Here is a 19,173-nt window from a genome sequence, read left to right as displayed (position 1 = left end):
AGGAGCTACATCTCTACTCCCCATCTTGCCTTCATGAAAGGTTTCCAGCACAGACACCATGACACTGGCCATTACATCTGGCATTTGAGGTGCTGTGCCTGGTCTGCTGCGCTCCAAAGTAGGGCTGTCTCAAGGAGATGCTTTCCCAGTTTGCAGAGAGAGCTGACACCGGCCAGGTCTCTGCCTGCAATAGGTGTGACATCTCTCTCTGGGTGCCACCATTAGGAGTTTAAAAGGCCAGACTGAAAGGACAAAGGGCAAACAGGACAGCAGCAAGCGGCTGGCAGGGCCCCTCCTGTGGCTTTGTTTTCTCTTGCAATTGAATTAGATGCTGATAAGAGATGGTGAAGGGTTTTCATGCCACATGCAGCTCTGCGATGGAGCTTCTGATCTACGGATTACAGTTTACCAAGGAGACAGCTCTGTGGAAAAATGTTCATGAGGAAGAAATGCCATCACTGTAAAGAAAAGCTCAGGGAACCATTTTCTGGGGTCATTTCTCTTAGAAAAACAGCCCTATAAAGTCACGGAAAGACTCTTAACTGAGCACCAGAGACGTGGCAGCTGGCTCCGAGCAGGACAACTCTGATGTACTCAGCCCACGAGGCTCATGTCCTAACCCCGCTCATGGCACCTTCACCGGCACTTGCTTTGAGGCAAACAGGGCTGAGCTTTCTTTCAGTTACTTCTCCAAAGAAATAAAAACAACATCGCATGGTTTTACTTCTGAGGTCCGCTACAACTAGGCAGATGGCCCCAATATTTGGGCTTGTGCCACGAATTAATCCAGGACCTTTTGAACAGCCAGGCATGCCTCTGACCTTCAGCTTTTGAACTAATGCTCATCTGAATAAATACCCACATGCCAGATACCAAGACTGACAGAAGACCAGCCTCCCTCTCTGATTAAAACATTTACTGTTGACTTATCCATAGCCACAAGCATCTCATATGCATCTGTGACTGCAGTGCAAAGCGGGTAGTACTCCTGAAAGGTCAAGCAGGTCATCGCAAAGTAGCCAGCAACATTATCTGAGCCTGATTTGGAAAATTCCAGTGGAACAGCTCTGGGTTAAATGTTAAAACAGATTATTTTTAAACAAAACCAGGCACTTTTCATAACTCATTGGTTGGGAAATATTTTTAAAGCCCATAGGATCTGCCACACCAGAGTTAGCAAGCCCTGCATGCTGCCCCAATGGCCCTGGTAAGATGCACTGGCTGGGTGGCAAGCCATGAAATCACCTCCCTGTGCTGAGGGTGCCCACAAGCTGTACCCGCAGGATGAGGATGCCTGCAGGAATTCCCTCATCACAGAATCCTAAAGTAAAAAATCAGAGAAAACCCCAAATTTTACATTGCTCATCAAACTTTCCAGCAGCTCCAATTAATGCTGTTGCATTATGAATAATCCCTAATTCCTCTCTGTATCATTGCATACAGTATATAGGATGCATTACCCAGGCTTTCACCTTCGGGTCACAGCACTGAGGCCCTACAACAACAAGCTTTTTCCCCAAATCTCCCCGCAGGTGGGTGTCAGCAGACTTTCCACTGCCAGTAAAGGCAACTGCAGCTCCCTCCAGCCACCCAGGCCAGCCAGGGGCTGCAAGCAGCAGAGGCTTTCACCCCCCACTTGGTGCATCGCTTTTGCCAGTCCATTGAGCCTTGAACTTCCAGGACCACAAATGCCATCATTTATACTCTGCTTGTGGGCATGAGAAAGAAAAAGCTCACTGAAAGGCTTGGCTGTTCCTCATTATAAACTCTCCACACCCTTACATGCTTTTTTTCTCAAACTACAAAATAATATCACATGCTTTTACAATACCATAGGTTTCATGTGCCACAAAGCAGCATCTGTGTGCGTTCCCGACTTCTGCACAGCTTTGACTTACAGTATCCCTTAATCGTCTGTTTTTGTTTACAACGTACAAAGGAAAAGCTCCAGTGCAGCTTTCCACCCCCTGCAAATACAGATATTGTTGTTTATTTACAGCTCCTTATTTGCAGAGAGCCTATGGAGATGAGAAGACATGTCACTCACAGGGGAAGGCAGATGTATTGAATTAATCACCGTGTGGAGGGGCCTGGGGTATTTCACAAAAGAACCACAATTCACAGCAGAAGATAAACTATCCAAACAGTTACGCATCCTTGTCTGTCAGTTACTGTCTTGATATAAACTTCAGAAAAAATAAAGCGAAAGCCCCTTTTTCTAGGTGTAACAGTAAAAAGTACAGCTCTCTTCTCCAGTTTTTAAGCTTGCCCAAGTTGCAATGACAAAGGGAGGTGTCTGTTTCTATTTCCTGAGCTATTTAGGCATATCTAAGTTTCAATCTCAAGTCTCGTCTAATGTATATGGCCGTATCACTGACTGACCACCTAAATGGTCTTCATCGTCTTTAAAAGTTTCCTTTTACAGGTTGGGAAAAAAAAATCTCCCAGCCCAAACTGTTGTAAATCACTATATGGGTAGGGTGGGGGGCCCTTCCTACATTAGAAGATGATATTTCTGTATCTGTAGATACAAAGCAGCAGAGGTAGAAGGAAACTGGTCTACTTTTCCCATGCAATGATAAAAATTGTCGAAGATGGACAAGAAGAGATTCTTAATTTGCAAAAAGGGTCAGCACTTCACAGACACCTACAGATTTCCCTGAAAGCATCAGGAAAATGACCTACCTTCATAGTTTATAGGATGATCCTATCTATGATATCAAACTCAAATGAAGAAGAGAGAATGGAAAATAGGAAGAACTAAAAAGAAAAAAGATAGAAGAATAAAAGAGATTTAATAGAACAAAATCAATGGAATAAACTAGTCCAACAAAGGGCTGTGGCATTTAACTTCAGACCACACTGGAGGGAGGAAGGTCTGCCTTAGGCTGGAGCTGAATTCCCACTTTTTGGGGCCCATCCTACCCACCTCTGCTGAAAGCAGCAACCAGCTCCACCTGGGGCACAGACAGACTATTTCAATTATATAGTTCCCATATTGTATTTCCTAGCCAAATATAACCATGCTAATACCTCACTACAGAATTACAAGTATTTATAACCAAACCACCAATTAAACCAACAATGTTCAATTAGTTTCTCAAGGACAGACCTTCATGGGGACCTGTGCGACCTTCCTTTGCCAGGGTACCACTCTTGCCAAGCTGGGCAGACCTGTCTGGTCCACACACACCGTGCCCTGGAGCTCAGCTGTCTCCTCCACTGCCTGAGATCTTCTAAGCTTTACATGGCCCATGCAACGCCTATTGTATCTCCCCACTTCCCATATGGTGATAATATCCCAGGGCTGATATAACTCAAGGGCTTACCAGTCTGACAGCCTGGGAGATGGGAGGTGGTATATCCAAACATGTCCTTTGCTAGAGACAGTTTCAAACTCACCCTTTATACACTCTGGTCCTTCATCAGACATAACCAGCTTAGTTACACAATGTCCCATGAAAACAAACGCCACGTATATGAGCACAGATCTAACCAGAGTATTTTTTAGCGTGGACAGCTCAGGGGACTAAATAGATAATCACAATTTAGAGCCACATCATGCCAATGTCCTATGCCTGTTCTACAGGAAAGCAGGTAATAGCTCTAGATCTTGCCTTGCTGTGTGTTTTTTAAAACACATGGTTCCCACCTCTGACCCTCTCCCACTTTTGGGCTCAGCTTGCAAATCACATGGATACAGATGACAAAACAACCCGTGTATCTGCAGTAATGTGTTTTCCAAACCCACTGTGGTAGGAACTAGCCTGTAAGTAAATGGACCATTTATGTATGGATCATAAATAAGAGCATTTGAATCTCCATAACCATAGAGCAAAGCTGAAGGTTCCCTCTTTGTCTGAGTCGGTGGACACCCAGCTCCTGTGAGCTGGGCTGTGGCAGGCAGGGGGCAGCCAAAAGACAGAAGAAAAGTCATTTATTCCCTCTCCCTTTCCACAATATCCTCACCATTTAAACGTAGACCAGAAAAAAACTTCAGAACAGAAAGAGAGTTGGGCTGTGAGCAGCCAAAGTCTCTCCAGGGCAGGTACAGCTGTACTTTCTCATCTCCAGGATAATGGCAGGAATAAAGAGCTGCTGAAAGCACAAACTTCTCCCCTTGGACAGGGCTGAAACCCAGTGGAGTCTGATGCAATGAGTCCATCCCTGCCCCTGGGAGCAACTGCCTCCCTGCAGGCAATTCAGCAGAGAACCTACATCAGGTTATGGCCATTGAACCTCCTCGATTTGGAGGAAGCTCATTGGAAAAGCACCATTTCCTTATCACAGCAACTTGGATAGGAATTACCCAGAGTTAATTTTGAGATATTTGGAGATTGGGGTGGAAACCAAGCACAAGCAAGGTGGGGACCCAACAAACAGCAGTCTCAGCCCCGTTGAGCCAGCAATTACAAGGCAGCAAGGTCACTAACAGGGGGAGAAATTCAGCCAAGCAATTTTGAGGGGGAGGAAGGAGTGGGAGACAATGCCAGCAAGCACAGGGTGAAATCAAACTGGAGAAATCAATAAAGGGAAAGGACAGAGGGGGCTGATGGGATGCTGGAAGAGATAAATTAAAGGCTTGCCCAAGGGTTATGATGGCTAGCGAGCAATAAATTAAATAAAAGAGGGCAACAGGGACAAGCAAGGTAGTGTGAAAAATTAATTAAAAGGAAGGGAGGCATAACCAAGGCATAAAACATGGGTGCTGGTAGGAAGATTAGAGGACCCAGACAATAAAGAGGCTTTGGAAAGTGTAATAGGAGCCAAGGCAGAGGCTGTAAAGGGTGTGACCACGTGTAAGGGTCAGATAAACAATGCAGATGCATTTTCAAGACTACAAGAAGCAAGAAACCACTGAAGAAGAAAGGAAGCATCTTGCAGAAGAAGGCAGCATTGCTAGTGCTGAGGCACTGGTGTACTAAGCTCCACTCCTTGGCTTTTGCAGCCAAAACGCAGCAGGGTATTGACACCCTCCATCTGCCCACAAATGGTCTCCTTCCACCAACCCCTCTGCCCCTAAAGGAGAGGGCACAGGTGCTGCCTGCAGGATGAGGCATTGCAAGAAGGGGTATTTTAGCTGGGTGTCTTAAATGCATGTCTGCTGAGACACAAAGAAAGGGATGAACAGGTCAGACTTGAGCTGGCTGCCTCCAGGATTCCCCTCTGGCTCTCCAGAATGAAACCACAGACTCCCTGCAGCCGTCACTGAAGGCATCCCCCAGCTCCTGAGCAAAATTCACCAACATCTTGGCTGCATGGAGTTTAGCCCATGCTCTGGTATGGATGCACCCTGTTGCCTTCTTCAGGCTCATGGGAGAGGCAGACTTTGGGTGACGGGCAGAGGACCCTGGCCTCAAGATATTTGTGGTAAACGCAGACTTACATCCAAGTCCCTGCTGGGTCTATCTGCCATCGGACACTTGAACACAAGGTCTCAGACTGCACAGGGGAGCACCCTGCTTCCCTCGAGGGTCATCCTGGGGTGAGCCCCCTTCACCCTTTTACACTGAAGCTGTTCAACTTTGTTCAAAGTCATGACATGCACTGGAAGAACTGGAGATGGAGAAGGGTGTGGATGGGGAAAGCACCAGGGAAACCTGGACTTTTCCTGAAGTCCCGTTTCTGTCCGCCTTTGTGAGACAGGAGCAAAGCAGCTCTCCGGCAGCTCCTTGCTCAGCAGCCCGGCTGTGCTGAGCCCTGTCTCAAGGCATCAAATCTCCATGTGATCGGGGCACCCCAGGGCTGCTGCGCCAGGCACTGCACTGCCGAGAGCTGTGTGGGGTCAGCCCCAAACCCTGCTGTCCACTGCCTGCTTCCTGGCCTCAGGTGCATCACTAGGAAGGCAGCAATTAGTCATGGGAGGTTTTCAAAGGATTTACTGTTGTGTGCCAGAAAGGATAAGCAGCAGCACATCAGCTCTGTGCAGATGTCCCAACACCACCATTTTTGCCTTGACAGATTTTCTGTTTGTAATTCAGGTCCCACTCTCAGCTCTGCAGTGGTCAGGACTCGGGCAGCCTGGCTGGGACCAGCTGCTCAGCACGGACAGGCAGTCCCGCCTCTGGCCTCAAAAGTATCTGCCTTTTTAGCCCAGGACACTGGTGCACTTACAGGGCTGCCCAAAACCACAGCAGCCTCCTCCAGTTATCACGTCAGCATGAACAATAAGCTCTGTGAGCTGCTACTGCCCATCACTGCAAAGCTCCCTGTATCAGTATTTCATCAGAGGGCTGTTAATTGCACTGAGGTACAGGTGGTGCTTTGTTTTTGGAGGATTTCTCATGACAAGCAGGGATGCAATTTTTAGAAGAAGAGCCAAAGAGTGTTTGGGGGCATGTGAGGTGGAAATGATTACATGAATGTTTTCAGGCCCTTCAAATCACACAGGAAAAGAAACAATTGGACAAGTCTGGATCACACCTGCCTTTAAAGTAGCATTCTTTGAAATGAACAGGCTGCCTCGATGCTCAGAGACGGCTAAGAAGATTATAAGCAGAAGATACCTATGCCAGAGGAGGAATGAAGAAATAATAAAGGCGTTCCAAGCTATGACAAGCAAATGAAGAAAGAAGAATAAAGCAGACTTTTTGGATATACCAGGAGGGGTACAAGCAAGATCAACACTGACAATGGCAGCCAAAGTCGGACAAGAAGCAGGTTCAGAGCATGACCATGGGGCTGAGCCTCCCAACCCAGAAGACAGCACAAGGACTTTTACAGGTCTCAGAGGCCACCAGTCAGGCACTCCAGTGAATGCCTGTAAGGGAAGGACAAGAAGTAATGGATAATTAACAGCATCAGAGAAAGCTGAATGGGCTCCCTAACGTCTCTTTGCCCTAACAAACTTCTCTTTGGCTTCTGTTTGAACCGGACTATTGATAGCTAAGTGATAGTTCATTGTGCTCTACACATAATAGGAAGCAGGTAAGGTCTCAGGGAAGCTGTAATGTAAATAGAGGAGGACAAGGGTGTATTTCCACTCCTTTTTAACACACCAGAGCAGAGACACACAAGGTATTAGGACTCAGTCCAACTAAATACCAGTTTGAGTTCAGTGCGATGCGGAGCTGGGCACCACAGGGCTCTGATCACAGGGAGCCTCTGCTGGATCCAGAGCCAAGCATGCCGCTCCCAAGACCGCACTCTGTGTCTCCACCGTGACGCTGCCTGTCCTCATCTTGTGTGCATTTCTTAAAATTAACGAACTCAGTCTGCAAACACAGACCCTGGAATCATTTCCCACCTCTTGCAGCACTCCTGCTAGTTTTGCTCTGAGATTCAGTGGGAACTTCAGTGTACAGCAAAACCAAAAGTTGCCGCCTTCTTTTATACGAAGGCACAAGCAAGTGACTGAGAGCCCTTGGGTTATTGCGAGGTGATAGTTCAGCACTCACCAGGGCATCACTTACAGCCCAGCAGTTGGTGACCCACTTCGCGATGGTTTAAATTAACACCATAGAGTGCACAGCCAGCGCAGGCTGGGTGTCAGCACACGGTCGGTCAGTCAGTGCAGCTTACCTGTTAAGTGGTAACTTGTTCGGTTGTTGTAAGACAGACTCTTCTACCTGTGTGTGTGGACTTTGTTATCAGTGTTTCTCCTGAACCTGTATTACACTAAGCTCCATGTCCCTGAAGCCATGTGGGAGGCTGATCTGCTGAGCAGGACAACATTCCCTTGCCAAGCTATTTCTCCGAATATAACCACATTTGAAGATTTTACCCTTTAAAACACTATTTCCTCTAATTACTAACCCTCCCACCCACAGAGAGTCATTGTTCAAGGGTGTGGCATTAACAACACCCTCAACTCGCCCAGCTTCAGACTGCCATGCATGTAAGCACCTTCAAAGTAGAAATCTGTTATTCAAGAGGATTCAGGCAAAATCTTCGGTATTTCCTCGTTTTATGTGTGTTGGAAGAAATCAAGAGTATAATGCACACATCCACCCTGCGGCCACACACACTGAGGTGGGCGGTGCAGAGCCCACTGCTACCACCAACCCTTTTTCAGGCTAAACTCTTCCTGACACCATTGCTCCGAGCTGTTATGCCGCTGCTTGGGGAACCCCAGAGACAACCTGGGTTTGTTTTTGTGCTTGATGCAACCCTGGCACGTGTTCAACCTGCAATCACAGCCTGCAGGAGAGAGGGGGCACAACAAGGCAAATGAGATGAGGTGAATGCAGAGGAGATAACCCACTGGAGGTGAACAGGGCACAGGTGCCACATCCTAGTTCCCAGACAGCACGGCAAAACCAAGCTTTTAGGGAAAGGTGCAGAAGAATGAAACAAGCTCTGATTATGCTTTCTGCTAGCATACAGGAAAGAATGGGCAAGAGACCAAGGCTGCCATGGTCCCTGTTTGTCCCTCTCATGTGAGGGGGGTAGGAACAGCCCATGAACGAGAGCTTGCCTCTAAAGAGCTCGTCTACTAGAGGAAAGCTGGGGACCCAGAGCAGTCCTCCAGGGTTACCCAGCACATCCCAAGGTCACCCTTACTGATCCACTGACCCTGTTTTTTTTTTTTTTAGTTGAACCTCCACCCTCAGGAAGAAAACAAAAAAGAGACAATTTTAGAGGGAAAAAAAAATCTAACCCAAACTACCACCCCACACAGCTCATCATAACCACAGGATGTGTGGCATCATGCAGCATCCTCTGGCTGTTACAGCACACCAGGGAAAGGAAACCAGCCTAACCTCTCCAGGCAGTACAAGGTCCCTTACGTTAGCGCTACGTCTTCGTGTCACGCCACTGACTGCGAAAGGTCAGTGCCTCATCGAAGCAGCAGATATGATAATGAAATGCTACAGAAGGGGGATGGTAAAATAAGCAACTTTTTGGCTCATTTTCTGAAATCTCCAATTCAAGCCAAGCTGGAAGCATATCTCAGGCCTGCATTTCTATTGATGAAGGAATGTGGCCATCTGTCTGTTTGTCTTTTCTGCATTTCTTGCTAACCCTTATTTCTCTCCTAAAAAGAAAAAAAATAATCCATGCTCACATGTCATATTTTATGCATCTGACAAGGTCAGAGCCATCATATCCCATCAAACACACGCTGATACAGCCTTGCAAAAGGAAGCCGAGAAAAGATGTGCAAAGAGAGATCTATTTTTGTATTGTCATTTTAAGGCATCCCCTTGACTTCTGCTTTCTGACTCACTTTCCAGCTCCAGTACTCAGGTATACAGCCAGAAAGCTGCATCTAGTTAGGAGAGGACAGAGTGAACGAGCAGCACCACGGTACTCACTTGTCTCCTGTCCCCAGTGTCCGAGCACCTCATGGAGTAATGTTTTCATGGTCATAACACCAGTTCAAGCTGGAGCAGAAAGACTCTTCCCTTTTGGAGGCTGAGAATTGAGAAATTGAGGCCCAGCTCCTCAATGCTGAACAGATGCCTTTGATGGCTGAAGCCCAGCCAACTGGCCAGGGAACCTGGGAAAATTATGGTGGAGAATTTGAACCCTGAGGTAGACACCTAAACCTGTTTTCATCTAGCATTAAATCCTGTCCCCTAGCCTTTCTCTCCCTAATGCACAATACTGCTGGAGTGGGCAGCAACTAGTTCTTGACAGGAGAGGCAGAAAACACCTTGTAGGTGATGGGGAAAACAAGTCATAATGGTGAGGACCTGGTGGTTCAGAAACAGGTAAGAAGAACCCATCCTCAGTTCTTCTGGCCATCAGCTTGTTTCTCTAAGAAGGATGTAAGATGTCAATAAATACAACCCACCCCATTTCAAGCCTGTAAGCACTCCATTGAGTTCTTCACAAATTCACTTCAGCTGAGTTCCCGTTCAATGAACACATATACACAGCCAGGGGATGCACCTGTGACAGACCACTAACACCTGCGGCAGCTCTGACCTTCCCTCTGGAGCAAATCAGAAACTTTTAAGGTTTCATTCTGCAAACATTTTCACCTTAAGTTTGAGCACAGGGGTTACCTCAACCACAGCAGAAGAAATGACTCATGTGGTCATCTGTCAGCTAGTGCTTACACAAGCAGTTATTTGGGAGCAGATTTTACATTTTCCATTCATGCACTACACCTTAATCTGAATTAACCTTCAAGTCTTGAGAAGCTCTGAGAAACATGTAATTTCAAAAAGCAAATCAAGAAGTGAAAAAAACAAAAATCCCCAAATCAGATAATTTAAATCGACATGTTATTTTGATAAGATCAAGATTTGCAGAAAACTTAATTCTCAGCTACAGTATTCATTATGAATTGCTTGCTCAGCTCTTAAAAGAATCAAACATTTTCGTTGATCGCAGGAAACCAGCTCAGCTCTAGAAATTAATCGTTGACTCAGGAAGGTATTATTAACCCAGGGCTTTCTTTGACCATAAAGAGTTTTGACTGAATTTATAGGTTTAAAATTAGACATATGCTTAAGGTTTTTTGGTTTATCAAGGTTTTAAAATCTCAAACCAGGTCCAGTACAATCCACTAGATCACGTATGCTATGTGAAGACATTTTTGATTTTCTGCTCAGCCTTACTGTCCTTAAATAACACCAAATGCTCTGCTCTTCTCATATACCAAGAAATGACTGAGCTACATAACTTTCCGCTTGCAGACTGCGCAGTCAGCTGGAAGGTCCAGAGCAGCAGGGTTGCCCGGGCAGAGCTGCTGGCAATGGCCTGTCATGTGATCCAGCACTCGGCATCTGGAAACACTGCAGCTTTCCTGCTGTCTTGGCAGAGCAGTTGAGAGCTTCACGCAATTAATTTGCTATTTAAAAGCAGAGGTAATCCCAGGGACAGAGCAATGAGGCTGTTTATAAAGAGTTAATTAGCATCTCATCTTCCACTAACTCACCCCCAGCAGAGCCAGGAGAGCCTGGCATGGGCAGAAATGAGGAAGCAGCTTCTCAGTGAAGGTCAGCGCCTGGCGTTCACCTCTGAAGGCTCCGGCATGAAGAATGGCAGTTCAGCGTGTCAGGACTTGGCTCTTGCTAGAAAACCTGATCCTTTATCGGAACTGCTTGAGTTCCCACTCAAAGCCAGCTAAGCTCAGCTATGCATAGGCAGAATGCATGTGGGGGCAAAGGGAGGGGATGGCTCCATCACAGAGAACTTCAGAGCTGGCCAGCACCAGGATCTGAGCCTGCAGACTGCACTCCTGGTGCTTGCAACCACCAAATGACTCCTAATCATCTTCAGTCAAAACAACCCCTGACATACTCTGCTTTCACAACAAACTTTAGTGCCAAGAACATGGCTTTTCTACCCCAAAACTCACCTGCTTCCCTGCAGAGAGTGGTCACCGACCAGGGTCTCTGCATAAGAAGAGCGCTCCTCTCACCTTGCATTTGCTAGGCAGGCTCCACAGCCTGCTCTCACCAGGTGAGCATGAACCTACTCAAGACAAAATCTGTTCCAGATGAACCAGCTGCCTGGGAACATCCTTCAGTCAACCACTTACAAATATCGCACATACCATTAGATTATTTCCAGCACAGATGTGGGCAATCCTTCCACAAAGTCTACTTAGAAAGGATTTTTAACTGGGTGTTTGCGTTTGTTTACTGTAGATAGAGATTGGGGAGCATTAGCTTTGGAGGAAGTTTCTGTTTGTGTCCTCCATGGCCCAGACCACCCTTCTCCCCAGCCATGCTTGGGAGCCACTATGTCAGCTCTGCCTCTTGAGACAAGAATGATGGCCTTATTTCATAGGGGACCTCACCACACTGAGTCTATAGCAAAAGAAAAACTCTTCAGAGGCACCAAGATTCCCAGAACTTTGGCAGAAAGTGTCAAGACAGATTTGCCCTCTCTGGGTGGTCTCAAGGCTCCCATTGCTGGACCATGTTGGGTGTGTGCATGCTTGAACCTGCTTATACTCACAGTCCCCTTTCATTTTGTGGGACAGCCTGGGGTCACTGGGTCTACAAAGAGACAGCATGGGTGTGACAGACCCTGGGTTCACTTTCCAGGCAGCTTTTTAACCAGTTGTCCCTGCCTCCGCTTCTTAGCTTACCTAGAAGGGGTCTCTTTCTCTCTTCTACACAGACTATTTCAACTCAACAGTCTGCATTGTAAGCAATGGCCAAAGCTGGCTGCAGGTGACAGCACGCATGTCCAGTGCTCCATCTGCAGAAGGGATGGTACGCATGGGCATCATACCCCAATTTCTGCACCTACATGTCAGTCGCTGGCAATCGCTCCCACTGCTAGGACCACGCTCTGGGCAGGCAGCATTGATAGGCCTGAAGACTTTTCTCCCATTTATCGCTAAACAAAACCACATACTTTGTTTTATCTACTGGGAACTGTCTGAGGGTAGTTTCAATTATTTGGGTTTCTTCTCCCTTTGAGGTTTTTAGAAACACACAATCCACCGAAGACAACTGAATTTTACTGCACTCTTGCAAATACTCTTCACAAAGTCTGTCCATGGTCAGAAACACATAGGGCTGGTAACAGAGCTCAGAAAGCCAAGCGCACTGCACCCTGCTCTGAACTACTCGGCACTTCATTTTCACCTACTCCTCCATTGTAATCCCGGTGCTCGGAAGAGATGTTGCTGATGAGTTAAATGCATTCAATAATCTTCCCAGCACATGCTTGCAAAAGTCTGAAGAGAAATAAAGAGCTTGTGCACGCACACATGAGAATCCACACTGCAGAAATCCCACCATCTAATTGCCTACAGAGGAATAAATAATTAAAAAAAAAAAAAAAAAAAGAGAGAGAGAGAGAAAACAAGCCATAAAGGGCAAAGCCAGTCTGCACCAGGCACAAAGTACTTGCCCACTCTTGTTGAAATGTTAGAGCTGCAAAGTGAGTGTTGCAAACAGCAGAGCCAGTAGTGGACTGGGGGCTATCCCTGCTCTCACAGCTTTGTACAGTACTGCTGCTTCTAAAGGGCTGAGGTTGTCTTCTGATGGTTTGTAACACCTGTAGAGCCTCTGGAAAGAATTACAACTTTATAGTGAGATACATGAGTTATCCTACTGTCCATTCATTTCCTTGACAAAGGTATATCTCAGGCACAGAGGGTAACTTGGTCCCACAGTTAGGCTTTTTTAGACTTGATCATGAACCCTGTGAATGCACCATTCATGTCCTGCAACCTCCTCTGCACCAGACACTGCAGCCCTCAACCAGAGCCTGTACCTACCAGCATCTGTGCTGGGCACCAATACCTGCAACCTCCTCCTCACCCACATCATCTTTTCTAAATTAAGCAGCCTGTTACATTGCTTCCTTCCTTGGCCCATGGAGTGCTAAGAAGGTCACTACCAGATCGTAGCTTAAAGGGCTACCGAGTGCCATCCTAATCCTGGACAGGAACTGCCAGAGCTGATAAATGACCTGAGCAAGTGATTACAGTCTGGATTTATTTGTGATTAGACACTGTGATGGCCCGCTCTGACACTGTGTTTTTTCTAAGACAGGCAGAAAATTTCATCTATCCAGTTTTTGTTAAGCTACCTAAGGATGCTCTGTGTCCTCTCACTACAGGAGACTTCCAACACTATATGGATGGACTCAATAACAGGTATTTCTGTGACCTTCCCCACATTGCCAGAATAATGGGCATTTTCATCAGCCTTCCTAGTTCTCCAGAGGAACTCTCAGTGCTCTTCTCCAAATGCCTGAATAACAGATATTTTCACAGCTTTTTCTGCATCCCCCAAGAAATAGGTAGTTTCACAGCTCCCTCTGGAATCAACCTTTATTCTGTGCGCTCACAGTAATTGGAGGCAGAAGTGAAAAATGAAAAAGCAAATCATCATCCAGCAGTGTTCAAGAGTTCAGAAGTCCTGTGAAAGTGAAGAACTCATGGATTGAAGAAGGTGCTGCAGTTCCAAGTCCAGCAGTCTGTGCATGCAGGATAAAAAACACCTTCCTCCATGTACAGTAAATACCCTGTACGAAAAGAAGGCTGCATAGTTTCAAGCACAGTTTAATATGCCAACAGCCAAAACAAAACTTTGAAAAACTTCTGACAGTGTTCTTTTTAAAAATGCCTTGAATATTAAAAAAACAAGGTATTTCTTCAATGCTGCTGAATCCCATAATTTCCTTTGCGGAGTTATAACCTGGTCTATGGAATTAGGGCATAGTAGTTCTCTTATTCATGCAGAAAAAGGTTTTTAGCCAGCTCATTTGTTTAACATATCTGTATGTCAGAATTTTTTAGTCCTACTTTGCATCAAGAGATTCTCACTACCACTAAGGGAAGGTATATTAGCTAGAAGCAGAAGGTATATTTCTGCTAGAAGTGGAAAATGGTTTTAGACAAATCATAGGCAAACCCAAATTCCCTTCCTCTTTCAACTGCCCGATTTTGGTTTGAAAAAGTTCGTGTGAATCTTTACCCCTCTGTTATTTGGATTTTCCTGGATTAGATTGCCAAATAAGGTAAGAAGTGTAAAATTCTGGGTTCCTTATTTACTATTTGTGGTATCTCCTGGGGTCCACCAAGCAACAGCAGAACTCCTACCTGTATGGCAAGAAGTTTTACCTGATTACACTTATTTTTTCTCTCTCCTATGTAAGTTCCCAAGGAAAAACCCAACCACGATGCCAATTGAAACAAACGTTGTTACACCAGGATGGTAAGCCCTGCTGAACTAGAAAGTGAGGACCTGCTTTTATCCATCTGCCTGGGAACCGGAGGGGAAAGTCCACTGTTGAAAACATTACACCACTCCATCTTCCTGTCATGAATTGTGCATAGTACAATTAGGCCCTGAAATCTTCATTCGCCCTCTGCTGAAGCAAACTCCAGGTTTTATTCACCTAGAGTCCCATTACTCTGTTCTTATTGAAACAAAACTCCTATAAAACCAGGAACAGATCTCCCAGCTCAGGTCTTCACTGACTTCATTGCTCAGGAAGCACAGCAAGTTTCTAATAGCCACAGTGATTCCTGCACCAGCATTTCCCAATACTTAGGTCATACTGTCACTGGACCTGATTCCTAAACCCTCTCCCATCCCTCCACAAAATCTCTTCTTCAGAGAGGTGCTTTCAGCTCAGCCTGCCTGGCCAGGCTAGGTCTGGGAGATGTTAAAGCTCATATCCTGACAGTGCCATATCTGTTGGCACTTTGGAGTTGATTATCTTCCCAAATCTTGGCCTGAGGACACTGCTGCACCTTTTGGGGATGGGGGAACTCCTCTGTCCTGATAGAAGCACTAAGAAACACAGCCCCAATCTGCTGGTGTTCAAGGAAATACCAAGAGCATGCTTTCTCCCAGCCCGTTTTCAAGAGGATGCTCTGCTGACCCTGTGCAGAGGCAGTACCAGGACTTTGATCAAACTCTGGGCACCCTCCTCCACCACACCACCAGCTTTGCAAGGTGCATGTCTGCCCCAGGCACAAAGTCCCCCTGTGCAGAACTTCTCCCCAGCTTCTCTCTGCAACCTCTTGCTCTGGGGTGTGCTCCAGGAAAGCCAAGAGCAGAGTCCATTTCTACATTACCCAGAAGTCATACTTGTATTCATGTTCACTCACAACAAACTGCAAACTTTTAGAAGAAATATAAACAATGAATCAGAAATGAAAACTTGCCGAAACCCAGTGTCTGAAACGATCACAATCTGTCCATCAGAGTGTAATTAAAGCAATCCTGTTTCTATTGCTAATAGCACACGAGGGAATAGCAGATTCTCAGCACATCCATCAACCTTTGACTCCTTAAACGCTTACACCAGGCCAGGATGAGGCTACTTTCAGCAGGCTCAGAGAGAAAACCTTCAGCCTGAATCCAGAATGAAGCCCACTCATACAATTCAGCATCTCAAGCAACGTGCCCTTACTGCCCAAATCTCACTGCTGAGTCCCGCCTCGCACAGCAGAACAGCAGCAGCTAGGAATTGCAGGGATCTCTCCCACCAGTCCTCACGTCTAAAAGTACCTCAAGACACAATTACTTACCAGGACTGGTATGGGCACTTGGGGTTTGTCAGTCCTTCCCGTCAGTGGTCTGGGCGCAGGTGTAGCACCCCTCTATGGTCTCAGTTTCACCCTGCAAGAATCAGGACACAAAGGTTTTTTTGTGGTAAGCAGATCATCCAGTACTTTCTAACCCTCAGCAGAGACGGGTATGCTGTATTGGAAAGAAAAGCTGCTGGCTGGTTTTCTGCAGGGATCAGACCCAGGACTTTCCGAGCTAAGACTCTGAGCTGCTTAGCAAGGAGCTCAAACGGGAGCAGACAGAGTCAGCTGTGTTCGCAGGGCTGAGTACTTGGGATAGCTGGTGGGGAGGTGGTTCAGATTGGCTTAGGCATGCGAAGTCCCACAAGAACTGCTACATCGCGTTAATGCTTGCAGAGAACAAGGTAACTAGCAGAGTGGTAAGAATTTTTGGTTATGATGGCTGGGACTTGTTCAGGGAAAAGAGAGTTTCTTCAAACTGAAATATCCCACAGTAAAGCAGAACCTTTTTCACGGTTTGTTTTTTTGGTGTTTTTTTGTTTGTTTGTTTGTTTTTTGTTTTTCTGTTTTGAAAATGTGTTTTGAAACAGAGATGTTGCTTTGGGTCAGGCAAACTTGAATTGAAACATTTTGTTGATGGAATTGAAAGGCAGTTCCTCTGGGTCCCCTAAGCTGCCAGGATACATCCTAGGACTTGAAATCAAGATGCTTTCCCTTCCCTGCCATGGGATGACATACCTGGCTGGACTGCATGCGGTGCACTCATGTGTCACCTTGAGAGACCTGCCAGGTGGAAACACAACCAGGATGTGACAATTCAGAAGTGAGAGCTGCAGGACTTTTTACGGCATTTTTATGCTGGGCAACACCCAAATGCCTGCTGAACAGGCTCCTGGTGCAGCAGTGTCAGCACAGTCAGGCTGGCAGGTGATGGTCCTTGCGGGGAAGGCTGCAGAGCATGGTTGCTCATCCTGTAAGCACTCAGCTAACTGCTTTAGAGGTGGGATCTAAGTCTCCTCAAATCCTCACTCCTCTGCAACCAAATGCACACCGACTCCTCCCCTGGTCCTAGCATTCTGGGCAAAGAGCTGGGAGCTGTGGTTGAATGGATGGGATGTAGCGAGACCTCCTCCATGCTTTGTGCTCTCCAGCCCTGGGCTCCCAGACAAGGACTGCCCCTCCAAACTCACAGCCTACACAGTCCAGAGCTGATGGGAACTGGGTCCAGGTCTCCACACTCCCACTCCAGTGCCCAAGCCATTAACAAGATCCAGTGATTTAAACCCATTCTTTCAGATCAGCCTTCTTGGGCTAGCAATGATCTACAACAGAGGCAATAAATCACTGCAAGATTCCTGCTCTGCTTTCTCCACCCTCCTCAAACTGGTGATGATTCCCAGCTCCTGCCTTCCATGCAATGTTTCCTGAGTAACCATGGCTTTTATTGAAAGAACAATACTTTTTCCACCCTGCTCTGTGAAATACTCAGACACATGGGCTGCCCGATCCCATGGGAAGGGCCGTTGGGGCTCCTGCCAGTCATCATAAATGTTAGGGTGAACAGTTACAGTTCATCCACCCAGCCTGCCAGGAGACACCCTCTGTACCTAGAGGCTCAATTCAGTCTCAGTTATGCTACAGCATTGCAAAAGGTCAAACTGGAATGAAGCTTTTAATTAAAACAGAGAAAGCACTAAAGTGACAGAGAAATGAAGCACAAGGCTTCAACCAACAATGAGGTCACACATATCTAATGAGCTGATCAGAGAAGACATGCTGGCTTTCACAGCAGAAGCCTCTGCACACTTTGGCAGCGCACCAATGGTTAATCCCTCCTGCACAGGGCTTCAAAGCTCGGCATGAAAAAGCCACCTCAGTGACAAGGGCTAAAAGCAGGGGACGCTGCCATATGGCCATGTTTCCCATCATCCGAGAACCCAACAAAGCATTCAAGATGATGAACTTTCCAGTGCTGTTTCCTCAGTTCTCCTCCATTTAAATGGATCCATCATTCAACTTTATTGAACCTCTCCAGAGATCTGGTAGCATCTCTCAGAAGTTCCATTGAATATGTAAAGTGCTGGAATCAACGACGAGTGCAGCAATGCCGTGAGAAGGGGCCTTCATGCAGGAGAGATGTGGAAGAGGGGAGAGAGTAAGAGAAACTTGAGGCCAAACTAGGTCTGACCCCTGAACATCACAACTCTCAGAGACACCACAGATGCAGAAAAGCAAATGACTCATGGCCCACTCCGATCATACCTGCTGGAACCCTGAAGGTCCCTCCTTTGCTGTTGCTTGGACAGAATGGGACAGATGGAGAATTAACAGAAGCAAATCCTGGCAAGAATGGAGGAACAGAGATTTTACCTGAGATCTGGATGAAGTTCTGAATGCCTTCCCCATCCTCTTCCTCCCAAACTCACCCAGATGCCTCGACTGAGACAAAGTGCTTATCTTGCTCCTAAAGCCTTCTGCTGCTGCTAAGAACAACCCAAAAGTGTGCAAGGGGAGGGCAAGTATGAGGGGCAGAGGGACATGGAGCATCAAAGAGCATCCAAAGCTCCAAGTTCTGCTTGTGGCTCCACTGTGCACCTCTTTTGAGACCAAGGGCCAAATTACTGCATCTCTTTGTGTCCCTTAGGATATTCAGTTAGACCCAGATGAGGTCTATACAGCTGCCTGATAATCTGAAGTGGAAACCATACAGGAGGTGGCATAGAAAAAAACTTTACCACTAGCAAGATCAAGGGGGCTAAGAAAAGGAAGTCCACCTTTACTGCTGCATAATCCCTCATTTCCCAAACGTACAGCTACATGAAAGACCAAATTGACTTGCTCTTACACCAAGTTCCTCTTTACTGCATAAGTACTAAAGAATTAAGGCAGCAGGAGCAGCAGACTCCACCCTTGCAAGCCTGGAGTCAATCAGTGCAGTGCACCATCCTGTGATTTTTCTAGAACCACTTCAACCCATGATGCAAAAGTGAAGGAGGAAGGAGGTAAGTACCCTGCCAAAAATACAACAACATCTTTCAAACAAAGTAACTGCACTAAAATGTGCTGTTTTATTTTCACTCTGGGCTCCCAAAGCATTTCCCTTCTCTCCCTGAATGATAACAGGCATAAAAATTAAATATAAATTCTCCAACAAAAAGCAAAACGCACTGAAGGCTAATAAATCACAGGGGCTGGATGGCATTCAGAGGAAGTTGGGGGAAGGAATAAAGGATGAAATAGCATAGATACTGACTAAGATATATCATAGA

General features: G+C 46.4%; 1 protein-coding gene across 2 annotated transcripts in view; it reads right to left on the bottom strand.

Annotated features, from left to right (window-relative positions):
- RALY (RALY heterogeneous nuclear ribonucleoprotein) overlaps positions 1 to 19,173 on the bottom strand; it is a 146,890-nt gene that overhangs the window by 79,295 nt on the left and 48,422 nt on the right. The window contains exon 2 of one of the 2 annotated variants that reach the window (XM_069807556.1): positions 15,905 to 15,995. The exons of the other annotated variant lie outside the window; for it this stretch is intronic. The gene's annotated coding sequence lies outside the window, so the exon portion shown is untranslated. The remainder of the gene's footprint in view (positions 1 to 15,904; positions 15,996 to 19,173) is intronic. 2 annotated transcript variants of the gene reach the window in all.

The sequence above is a fragment of the Haliaeetus albicilla genome, chromosome 2, assembly GCF_947461875.1.
Source record: "Haliaeetus albicilla chromosome 2, bHalAlb1.1, whole genome shotgun sequence".
In the NCBI taxonomy this organism is placed as follows: Eukaryota; Metazoa; Chordata; class Aves; order Accipitriformes; family Accipitridae; genus Haliaeetus; species Haliaeetus albicilla.
This window is presented reverse-complemented; position numbering and strand designations above follow the sequence as displayed.